Below are 11,538 nucleotides of genomic sequence, written 5' to 3' on the forward strand. Positions count from 1 at the left end.
GTTCCATCAACAGAGATCGCAGAGGACGGCGAACGAACTCTTGGACTACCCGAAGGAGAAGCAGAAGTGGCAGATCGAGCAAGTAGGAACAGGAGACTTAGTCGGAGAAGTGTGCGCGCAGGAGTGTCCAGCAGCAGCACGTGACCTTGTGTGGTGACACACTGGGGAATCTGAAGAAGGGGCAGCAGTAGCAAGGATGGAGCCAGGAGAAGGTAAGGAAGGAGGCGAAGTAAGAGGCACGAGCGGTGCAGAGAGCATTTCCGGAGGAGGCGAAGTCCGGGAGCAGGAAGCGAAGACATCATTGCAGATGCGAGAGGAGGCAGACGTCCTGGCAGATATGATGGAGAGCATCTGGCACAGGGAACCATTTCTCAGCAGAGGAGGACCAGAGGGAACAGCAGAGGCAGAGATGTGGCGACGTGGAGCAGGAGCTGGGTGAAGACTACCAGACCGCGTTGTCATCACGGAGGAGTGACCCGAAGCGTGCAAATGGCTCAGACGTCTGTGTGGCGTCATGTCCAGCGATCCATCGGGGCATCCAACACTCTGTGGCAGTCCACCAAGGACAGGTGGCATCGGAGGGAGACCAGTAGTCGGCGACGGTATCCGAGGCGGCCGTGGAGACACAGGAATGCATGGCAAGCCGGGTGACTCTGACATCTGAAAATAGAGCTCGAAATCGAGAGTACAAATAATTAGTAATACTGCTAATTGGCAATTGGCAAGATCAAAGCGAGAATGGAGAGCAAGAGTCTTTGCAGAAGATTCGGTGGCTCTGGTAGAAAAAAAACATGACCGGGGTAGGCGGAGAAACTAGCGCGTGCAACTAGCCGATTCGGAAGGAAATTGGTGTCGAGCTAAGGATACGCTCAGCCGAGTGGCCTGTCTGCAAGGATACCAATGGAGGTAAGTCCCTGGACCCACGACGAACTGGGGGTCGAGGCACCTACCGAGACTAAATGATCGAAAGGAAAAACCATTGACAGGAAAGCAAAGACGATGACCAGGACTTGGAAGATTACGCCCCACTAAAGGCCGCACCCAGCCGGGTGTCCTTTTCACATGGATGGGTAATCGGAAGCTTACTCGATCCCTGACCTGTGGCAGAACACAGGCTAAGGGCTCACGGCTACTCCGGAACACTAATCCGAGTAAGCATAAAATCCAACCAGTTAGTTCGAACCTAACCTGGACATGGGAAAAATAAATAAAACGAAACAAACGATACCAGAAAGAGGAAAGAGATAGATATGAAATAAAGGAAAGACCACGCCCACCATAATAGTGAGTTTGTGGAAAGGAAAAAATAAGGGCTCAACGAAAGTATTTTAACACTAAATAGCGAAAAAATACTTAAGAAGAGCAAGAATAGACAGGAAAGAGGTAGAAAAAGTTAGACCTCGCCCATCACATGGATTAACCGAAAACGGCTAGTTCAGTGAAAGCGGGAAAAGACACCTGCACGCTCACAGGGAAAGGAAAGATTCCTACTGACGCAAGTAAAGGTCACCAACCCATCAAGCATCAGTAGGAGAAATGAGAGGAAAAATAAAGCAAAACTTACCAAAGATCCACCTTGGCTCCGCCTTCAGCTCCGTCCTCCGGATGAGGCAAATACTCTATCAGCATATCCACCGGTGAACCTATAAAAATAAATCAAACCGGCACATTAAGCTGATAAGAACAGAAATTTTTTATTTACAAATTATACATGCCATTTTACAAGAGTATTGAGAGACCATGGCACGTCTTTCAATAACGCACGCAGTGCGGTTTGTTGATACATAATGGAAATTTGAGGTTACATAAGATATAAAGACAGTGATATAATACAGAGGATACTCTCTCTCTCTTCAGTTCAAACGTTGCAGTTGAAAACACAGAGTGAAATATTAGGACCTTAAAACAATTAAACAAACAGAAAAATTACAAAAAACACTTTACAAATTAATTTGTAATATGTACAATCAAACAGTACTTTTTACTTTACAATTAATGATTACTTTGTATTCTACACTTCCACACTAGCGGCGGGCAAGCCATCTCAAAACTCAGAATAAACTGCTTCCTGCATAGTGCAGCCATCTATTGGCATTTTCCCAAGTTTGTTAATATTAATGTGCCAACAAAATAAATGAATGAATGAATGAATAAAAACATAAATACAACAATCCGTAACAATAATTGTAGACCATTACAATTAGCTGGCGTTTTTAAATCATACAGAGAATCAAAACAAAACATTAGGAAACAGACAGAAAAGTCTTTGTTGCTGCAGTGTGCCTACAAAGATTTTACACCCTTTCGAGAGTTATTTACAATAAAATGGCTCGTGTGTTGAAGGAAGCAATGTGTATACGCGCGCTGTAGTTTGAAAGATCTGGCAAATGTGAATAGGAATTCTCTCAAACTTACACGAAGTGAGACAAAAATGTTACTGCTAATGAAATTTGAGTAATATTTCGAGGCCGATGTTCCTTGAATCAGTCAGGCAGAATGAGTAAGTTTCCTGCGTACGGGATGAAAATGTGGATTTTATGGGATTTCTGTAAATACGAAAAAAACTTCGTATTTACAGAAACCAGAACTTGACATTGGAAAAGGACGAGGGTTAAACCCGAGGCTCCAGAATGTTCCCATTCCGAGGAAAAGAACGAGGGGCCCGAGCAATATCAAGTTAAAAAAAAGGCAGGTCGCGGCACACTCGTACAAAGGTATGATGTTGTTAGATCTTCGGTTTTCTGAAATTTGAAGGGGCCATTTCAAAAAACGTTTTCCTGAGGATGCAGTGGGGGAGTGAAGTTTCTGCTTTTTGGATATATTGTGGGCCGTATCCTGCAAGTAGTGCCATAGCAGGCCAACCCGTGGCGAGGGCGGAATAAATTCCTAACCACAAGCCTATCTGCAAAAATTAGTTTAATATCTTGACGTCATGTCGACGTCGTATCAGATATTAAGCTGATAAGAACAGAAAAATTTTTTATTGTTCAATGTTTCTTGCCATTTTACATAGTGTTGGTAAGACCATGGCATGTTATACCAACAACGCACACAGTGCGATTTTAGATTTCATATTTATTTGATATGGGAGATATATACATATTTACAAAATTTACTTAGCCGTGAAGGTCCTTTATACAAATGTTATATAATGATCGCATATTGAAAACCAGTCACTGAGTCCAACAGTGTCTATTTAGGATTGTTTTATTCCAGTGAGGTGTTCAACATATATATCCCTAGAAAATTTAATGGTTTCGCTAACTGCGAGTTTCTTTAAAAGGTTTCCATATTTGTTGCTGCACAGCCTACGCAGCACTCTGTCATTCTTGTCGTCCCAAGAGCCGAAAGAACCAATGATGATGGGATGGATCTGGACATCGGTGTAATCTCTCCTGAGCAGCTCAACAACCGGGCGATACTTGGAAATCTTTTCCTCTCTGGCGGAAGAAAAAGCAGCAAGCCTATTCTCAAACGGGATGGTGACGGGATGGAACGGGAAAAATTTTTTATTGTTCAATGTTTCTTGCCATTTTACATAGTGTTGGTAAGACCATGGCATGTTATACCAACAACGCACACAGTGCGATTTTAGATTTCATATTTATTTGATGTGGGAGATATATACATATTTACAAAATTTACAAAATTTACTTAGCCGTGAAGGTCCTTTATACAAATGTTATCCAATGATCGCATATTGAAAACCAGTCACTGAGTCCAACAGTGTCTATTTAGGATTGTTTTATTCCAGTGAGGTGTTCAACATATATGTCCCTAGAAAATTTAATGGTTTCGCTAACTGCGAGTTTCTTTAAAAGGTTTCCATATTTGTTGCTGCACAGCCTACGTAGCACTCTGTCATTGTTGTCGTCCCAAGAGCCGAGAGAACCAATGATGATGGGATCGATCTGGACATCGGTGTAATCTCTCCTGAGCAGCTCAACAACCGGCCGATACTTAGAAATCTTTTCCTCTCTGGCGGAAGAAAAAGCAGCAAGCCTATTCTCGAACGGGATGGTGACGTCGATTACCAGAGCGGAGGAGCCTTTGTAAAGAACCAGATCGGGGCGGAGAGAAGTACCAGGGAAGACTTGGTTGCAGAAGAGCACATCCCAGCGCCCAATCGCGGCCTTCTTCACCCGTTCAACCACAGCATTGTGACGTCGTTGGAAGATGGAAGAGTAACGCATACAGTGGTTGAGGACATGTGGGAGCGTTTCTTCACTGAAGTTGCAACGGCGACATCCACGGCGTGAATGGTCCCAGGGCTTGCAGGCATTGAGAGGTACCAGGTTCAGCCTGGCACGGTGAACAAATCTCCAGTCCGCGAAGCGCGTGAAGAACCCCTCTCTGAAGAAGTGCGAGCTCGAGCGCGAGACGGCAACACATTCAATAGCCTTACCCTGGTTCGGGAGGAGGGACAGATCTCTAATACGGGTAGCCCGTCTTAGGGTCCGGAAGGCCCGGAAGATGGTGTGCTTTTGGCTCGGGAAGATGGTGTTAGGACCACAGGAAATAGAGGGAGACCCACCAGCATCGATAGTCCAAACAATCTTGAGAAGCCGAGATGCGGACCTTGAGGCAGACTACGTAGAGGAGATGGAATTGCAAGAGGCGGCAAAGGGAGCTTCGTCGAATGCAGACAGGAACTGTGCCACTAACTCAGGAGAAGGAGCGAATCCGATGCGTGCACGGACGAAGGAGGTTAGATCATCCCAGGCGGAAGCACGAACAAAGGGATCTCTAGCGCAAAGCAGCTTGAAAGCAGAGTAGACAGCAGCGATGTCTGAATCCTCCGCAGCGAGTGGAATGCCGAGGGCACCTTTGCCGGAAAGGCCATAAAGAGATAGTTGTTAGAAGCCTCGGGAGGAAGATTCAGGGTCTTCTTGAGGGCAGGACGCAGAAAATCGTCAATCTTTCTCCAGTCTCCCTTTGCGTGCTGCGAAGTCTTCATGAAGAAGAGGAGAGAGGGAAAAAAGAAAGTCTTCAGTGCATCCAGGCGTTGCCACGGAGCGAGCTTCGAGTCCATAATCTTCTTAGCCAGGATCAAGAAATCACGTAGCTGAGCACGGAGAGGTGGAAGGTGGAAGCCCACGGGTTTGCCGAGGAAACGGAATTGATCACCATCACCGAGGGCGTGGATAGGGATGCCATCCAGGTAGAAGACGGTCGGACGCACCCTAGCAGGGCGAGAAGCATCAAGGTGAAATATGTGGCATTTACCGGGATTAAGCTGGAGACCAAGACGAGAGAAGACGTCAGAAATGTGATCCAGGTCATCCTGAAGAATGTTGGGAGAAGGAGCGAGCAGGAGGACGTCATCAGCGAAGGCGAGGACACGAGGCGAGGAAGGAGAAGAGCCAACAGAGCGGAGAACAGGATCAATGGCCAGGTTAAACAGGAGGCCGCTCAAGGGACACCCCTGACGAACACCGGCATTGATGTCTACATGGCCAGAAGCACCGTCGGAAGAGAGGAAGCAGGTAGAGGAATTCCTGTAGAGGTCTTGGATTAAGGAGACGAAGTCCTCCCCGACACCAGACGTGAGAAGTGCTGTGAAGATCGCAGAGTGCGGGATCGAGCGGAAGGCGTTGGCAATGTCGAGAGAGGCCAGACAGAGCTCAGACTTCATCCTACGGGCAAGCTGGAACTGTTGCTGGACGATGAAGTTGTGCTCAAGAACCCCATCGTGCGGCATGAATCCTTTCTGTGAGGGGTGGAGAAACTCGTCACATAACCAGTGGGTGAGCCGTTTCGCGAGACATCCAGAGAAAAGGCGAGCAATAGAAGAACTGAGGGCAATTGGCCTCCAGTTGTCAATCACCGACGGGTCCCCTTTCTTGAAGATGAGGAACGAGCGGGAAGATTTCCATGAAGACGGAACACGCCGGAAGCGAAGACAGATGTTGAATATCTCACACAAGATCTTGCAGTCTGGATCAGCGTCTCGCCAGTGGGCATACGAGAGGCGGTCAGGGCCGGGCGCAGAGTTCTCACAGGAGCGAAGCTTGGCAAGAACCTCGGCAGGAGAGAAAGGAGACAAATCGAGAGGAGGACGTTCCGATATACAGGTAGTGAAGATAGAGGAGTCGGAGTCCCTGGCGGAGTACCTTGAGGAGAATTCGAGGGCAATCTCTTCTGCAGGAATGGAGCAAGGAGGAGAGCAGTCAGAGGAAAGGAGACGGATGGCTCTGCGACGATTTCTCCGGTATAAACGTTGAATGACCCGAGGGTTAGAGGTGTTGACCGGGCGCGGAGAACCAGGCGCAGGAGGAGAAGGTGGAGGGAGCTTGACAATTTCTGAGGCAGACTCCGTGACGTTCAGAAAGCAGACCTCAAAGGAGTCCCAAGCGTCGTCGTCAGTAATCCCAGAAGAAAAGCTGTGCAGGGAATCCCAGAAGTTCAGGAGAGCAGGCTCTGTGACAGGAATTTCGTCAGCAGGAGGAATACGAGCAGGGTCATCAGCGGCCACAACGGGGACAACCTCATGAAGGTTGACATCAGGAAACTCGGAAGCGGAGAAGTCGGCAGAAGACTGTGTCATGAGCAGGTGACGATGATGAGGAAGGAAATGCAGAGACGAGGCAATCTGGAGGAACAACAGCAAGGGAGGAGGAGGCAGCAGGCGAGGCAGAAGTCAACACTGGAGCAGGAGGAGCGGCCGAAGAGGGATGAAGAAGCCTTGGGCGAGGAGCATTAGGAGTAGTCCTGGAGACGTCATGAGGAGAAGGAGGCAGGGAGTGAGAGGCCGATACAGCAGACGAATCGGAAGAGCAAGGAGATGGGACTGGAGCAGGTGAAGAAGGAGCGTCCACAGAAGTCACGGGAGGAGCTGGAGCGGACGTAGCCAAAGATCTGGAGGACACATCAGCGGGTGAAGAAGAGGCACCAGGTGGAGGGTGCGGCTGTCGCTGTGGCACAGGAGCAGGAAGAGGAATGTCGTGGTCAATGGAAGAGTTCCTCTCAGCACGCCGGTGGAATTCGGAGTGGTTGAATAACCCTTTCCGGGAAGGACAGGAGAACGGACAAACTGTGCACTTCCAGCAGAAAGAGGCACCAGTGGAGATGACGGGAGGAGAGGTGCGGAAACAGGCATGGACAGATACCTTGTTGGCTAGCCGGGAGTTGCAAAGGCTGCACCATTTCATACATGAAGAAATGGGGGTCAGATGTTCCTGGAGAAGGTGTCTGGTGAGGGATCTCTTCATACAGAACTAGGAGTTGGAGCGGAACAGGAGGCTGCAATTGGGCTCTGTGCACATGAAGAATTCGCTTACAGGAAAGACGAGATGGAGCGTGGAACCCTTGCGGCAGGTAGTAGAAGGAATAGGAGCGCCTGAAGATGTAGCATTGGAAGGAGGCGGCGAGGCCTGAAGAGAAGTAGACGGAAGCTGCGGATGGCCAGTGGTAGAGAAGTCAGCAGCACCAGGAGAGGAGGGAGGAGGAGCAAGGCGATGACGGCGGAAGCGGTGAAAGCGTAGCTGTCTCTTGTTGAGGAACGACTTACCACACGTCGGACAGTCAACCGGAGAAGAGCAAGTGGAGACACCAGGAGACGCGGGCACGGCAGCGGGAGGAGAATTACCAGAAGCCGGGCGTGAAGGAGACACCCCGCATAGATGCAGAATCGTCGGAATATAGGAAAGACGCTCTGTCGCCAGAAGTTGCAGGAGCAGGAACAGGAGAGGAGGAAGCACTAGGAGTTCCATCAACAGAGATCGCAGAGGACGGCGAACGAACTCTTGGACTACCCGAAGGAGAAGCAGAAGTGGCAGATCGAGCAAGTAGGAACAGGAGACTTAGTCGGAGAAGTGTGCGCGCAGGAGTGTCCAGCAGCAGCACGTGACCTTGTGTGGTGACACACTGGGGAATCTGAAGAAGGGGCAGCAGTAGCAAGGATGGAGCCAGGAGAAGGTAAGGAAGGAGGCGAAGTAAGAGGCACGAGCGGTGCAGAGAGCATTTCCGGAGGAGGCGAAGTCCGGGAGCAGGAAGCGAAGACATCATTGCAGATGCGAGAGGAGGCAGACGTCCTGGCAGATATGATGGAGAGCATCTGGCACAGGGAACCATTTCTCAGCAGAGGAGGACCAGAGGGAACAGCAGAGGCAGAGATGTGGCGACGTGGAGCAGGAGCTGGGTGAAGACTACCAGACCGCGTTGTCATCACGGAGGAGTGACCCGAAGCGTGCAAATGGCTCAGACGTCTGTGTGGCGTCATGTCCAGCGATCCATCGGGGCATCCAACACTCTGTGGCAGTCCACCAAGGACAGGTGGCATCGGAGGGAGACCAGTAGTCGGCGACGGTATCCGAGGCGGCCGTGGAGACACAGGAATGCATGGCAAGCCGGGTGACTCTGACATCTGAAAATAGAGCTCGAAATCGAGAGTACAAATAATTAGTAATACTGCTAATTGGCAATTGGCAAGATCAAAGCGAGAATGGAGAGCAAGAGTCTTTGCAGAAGATTCGGTGGCTCTGGTAGAAAAAAAACATGACCGGGGTAGGCGGAGAAACTAGCGCGTGCAACTAGCCGATTCGGAAGGAAATTGGTGTCGAGCTAAGGATACACTCAGCCGAGTGGCCTGTCTGCAAGGATACCAATGGAGGTAAGTCCCTGGACCCACGACGAACTGGGGGTCGAGGCACCTACCGAGACTAAATGATCGAAAGGAAAAACCATTGACAGGAAAGCAAAGACGATGACCAGGACTTGGAAGATTACGCCCCACTAAAGGCCGCACCCAGCCGGGTGTCCTTTTCACATGGATGGGTAATCGGAAGCTTACTCGATCCCTGACCTGTGGCAGAACACAGGCTAAGGGCTCACGGCTACTCCGGAACACTAATCCGAGTAAGCATAAAATCCAACCAGTTAGTTCGAACCTAACCTGGACATGGGAAAAATAAATAAAACGAAACAAACGATACCAGAAAGAGGAAAGAGATAGATATGAAATAAAGGAAAGACCACGCCCACCATAATAGTGAGTTTGTGGAAAGGAAAAAATAAGGGCTCAACGAAAGTATTTTAACACTAAATAGCGAAAAAATACTTAAGAAGAGCAAGAATAGACAGGAAAGAGGTAGAAAAAGTTAGACCTCGCCCATCACATGGATTAACCGAAAACGGCTAGTTCAGTGAAAGCGGGAAAAGACACCTGCACGCTCACAGGGAAAGGAAAGATTCCTACTGACGCAAGTAAAGGTCACCAACCCATCAAGCATCAGTAGGAGAAATGAGAGGAAAAATTAAGCAAAACTTACCAAAGATCCACCTTGGCTCCGCCTTCAGCTCCGTCCTCCGGATGAGGCAAATACTCTATCAGCATATCCACCGGTGAACCTATAAAAATAAATCAAACCGGCAAATTAAGCTGATAAGAACAGAAATTTTTTATTTACAAATTATACATGCCATTTTACAAGAGTATTGAGAGACCATGGCACGTCTTTCAATAACGCACGCAGTGCGGTTTGTTGATACATAATGGAAATTTGAGGTTACATAAGATATAAAGACAGTGATATAATACAGAGGATACTCTCTCTCTCTTCAGTTCAAACGTTGCAGTTGAAAACACAGAGTGAAATATTAGGACCTTAAAACAATTAAACAAACAGAAAAATTACAAAAAACACTTTACAAATTAATTTGTAATATGTACAATCAAACAGTACTTTTTACTTTACAATTAATGATTACTTTGTATTCTACACTTCCACACTAGCGGCGGGCAAGCCATCTCAAAACTCAGAATAAACTGCTTCCTGCATAGTGCAGCCATCTATTGGCATTTTCCCAAGTTTGTTAATATTAATGTGCCAACAAAATAAATGAATGAATGAATGAATAAAAACATAAATACAACAATCCGTAACAATAATTGTAGACCATTACAATTAGCTGGCGTTTTTAAATCATACAGAGAATCAAAACAAAACATTAGGAAACAGACAGAAAAGTCTTTGTTGCTGCAGTGTGCCTACAAAGATTTTACACCCTTTCGAGAGTTATTTACAATAAAATGGCTCGTGTGTTGAAGGAAGCAATGTGTATACGCGCGCTGTAGTTTGAAAGATCTGGCAAATGTGAATAGGAATTCTCTCAAACTTACACGAAGTGAGACAAAAATGTTACTGCTAATGAAATTTGAGTAATATTTCGAGGCCGATGTTCCTTGAATCAGTCAGGCAGAATGAGTAAGTTTTCTGCGTACGGGATGAAAATGTGGATTTTATGGGATTTCTGTAAATACGAAAAAAACTTCGTATTTACAGAAACCAGAACTTGACATTGGAAAAGGACGAGGGTTAAACCCGAGGCTCCAGAATGTTCCCATTCCGAGGAAAAGAACGAGGGGCCCGAGCAATATCAAGTTAAAAAAAAGGCAGGTCGCGGCACACTCGTACAAAGGTATGATGTTGTTAGATCTTCGGTTTTCTGAAATTTGAAGGGGCCATTTCAAAAAACGTTTTCCTGAGGATGCAGTGGGGGAGTGAAGTTTCTGCTTTTTGGATATATTGTGGGCCGTATCCTGCAAGTAGTGCCATAGCAGGCCAACCCGTGGCGAGGGCGGAATAAATTCCTAACCACAAGCCTATCTGCAAAAATTAGTTTAATATCTTGACGTCATGTCGACGTCGTATCAGATATTAAGCTGATAAGAACAGAAAAATTTTTTATTGTTCAATGTTTCTTGCCATTTTACATAGTGTTGGTAAGACCATGGCATGTTATACCAACAACGCACACAGTGCGATTTTAGATTTCATATTTATTTGATATGGGAGATATATACATATTTACAAAATTTACTTAGCCGTGAAGGTCCTTTATACAAATGTTATATAATGATCGCATATTGAAAACCAGTCACTGAGTCCAACAGTGTCTATTTAGGATTGTTTTATTCCAGTGAGGTGTTCAACATATATATCCCTAGAAAATTTAATGGTTTCGCTAACTGCGAGTTTCTTTAAAAGGTTTCCATATTTGTTGCTGCACAGCCTACGTAGCACTCTGTCATTCTTGTCGTCCCAAGAGCCGAAAGAACCAATGATGATGGGATGGATCTGGACATCGGTGTAATCTCTCCTGAGCAGCTCAACAACCGGGCGATACTTGGAAATCTTTTCCTCTCTGGCGGAAGAAAAAGCAGCAAGCCTATTCTCAAACGGGATGGTGACGGGATGGAACGGGAAAAATTTTTTATTGTTCAATGTTTCTTGCCATTTTACATAGTGTTGGTAAGACCATGGCATGTTATACCAACAACGCACACAGTGCGATTTTAGATTTCATATTTATTTGATGTGGGAGATATATACATATTTACAAAATTTACAAAATTTACTTAGCCGTGAAGGTCCTTTATACAAATGTTATCCAATGATCGCATATTGAAAACCAGTCACTGAGTCCAACAGTGTCTATTTAGGATTGTTTTATTCCAGTGAGGTGTTCAACATATATATCCCTAGAAAATTTAATGGTTTCGCTAACTGCGAGTTTCTTTAAAAGGTTTCCATATTT

The 11,538-nt window shown here is 46.7% G+C and overlaps 2 pseudogenes; both read right to left on the reverse strand.

The window, feature by feature from the left end:
- Positions 1–2,818: 2,818 nt before the first annotated feature.
- Positions 2,819–2,996, reverse strand: LOC146994538 (U2 spliceosomal RNA; annotated as a pseudogene).
- Positions 2,997–10,523: 7,527 nt separating this feature from the next.
- On the reverse strand, positions 10,524–10,701 carry LOC146994539 (U2 spliceosomal RNA; annotated as a pseudogene).
- Positions 10,702–11,538: the final 837 nt, after the last annotated feature.

Source organism: Stegodyphus dumicola, chromosome 11 (assembly GCF_044657685.1).
Source record: "Stegodyphus dumicola isolate Sdum_Otavi_A_Nest chromosome 11, ASM4465768v1".
Classification (NCBI taxonomy): Eukaryota; Metazoa; Arthropoda; class Arachnida; order Araneae; family Eresidae; genus Stegodyphus; species Stegodyphus dumicola.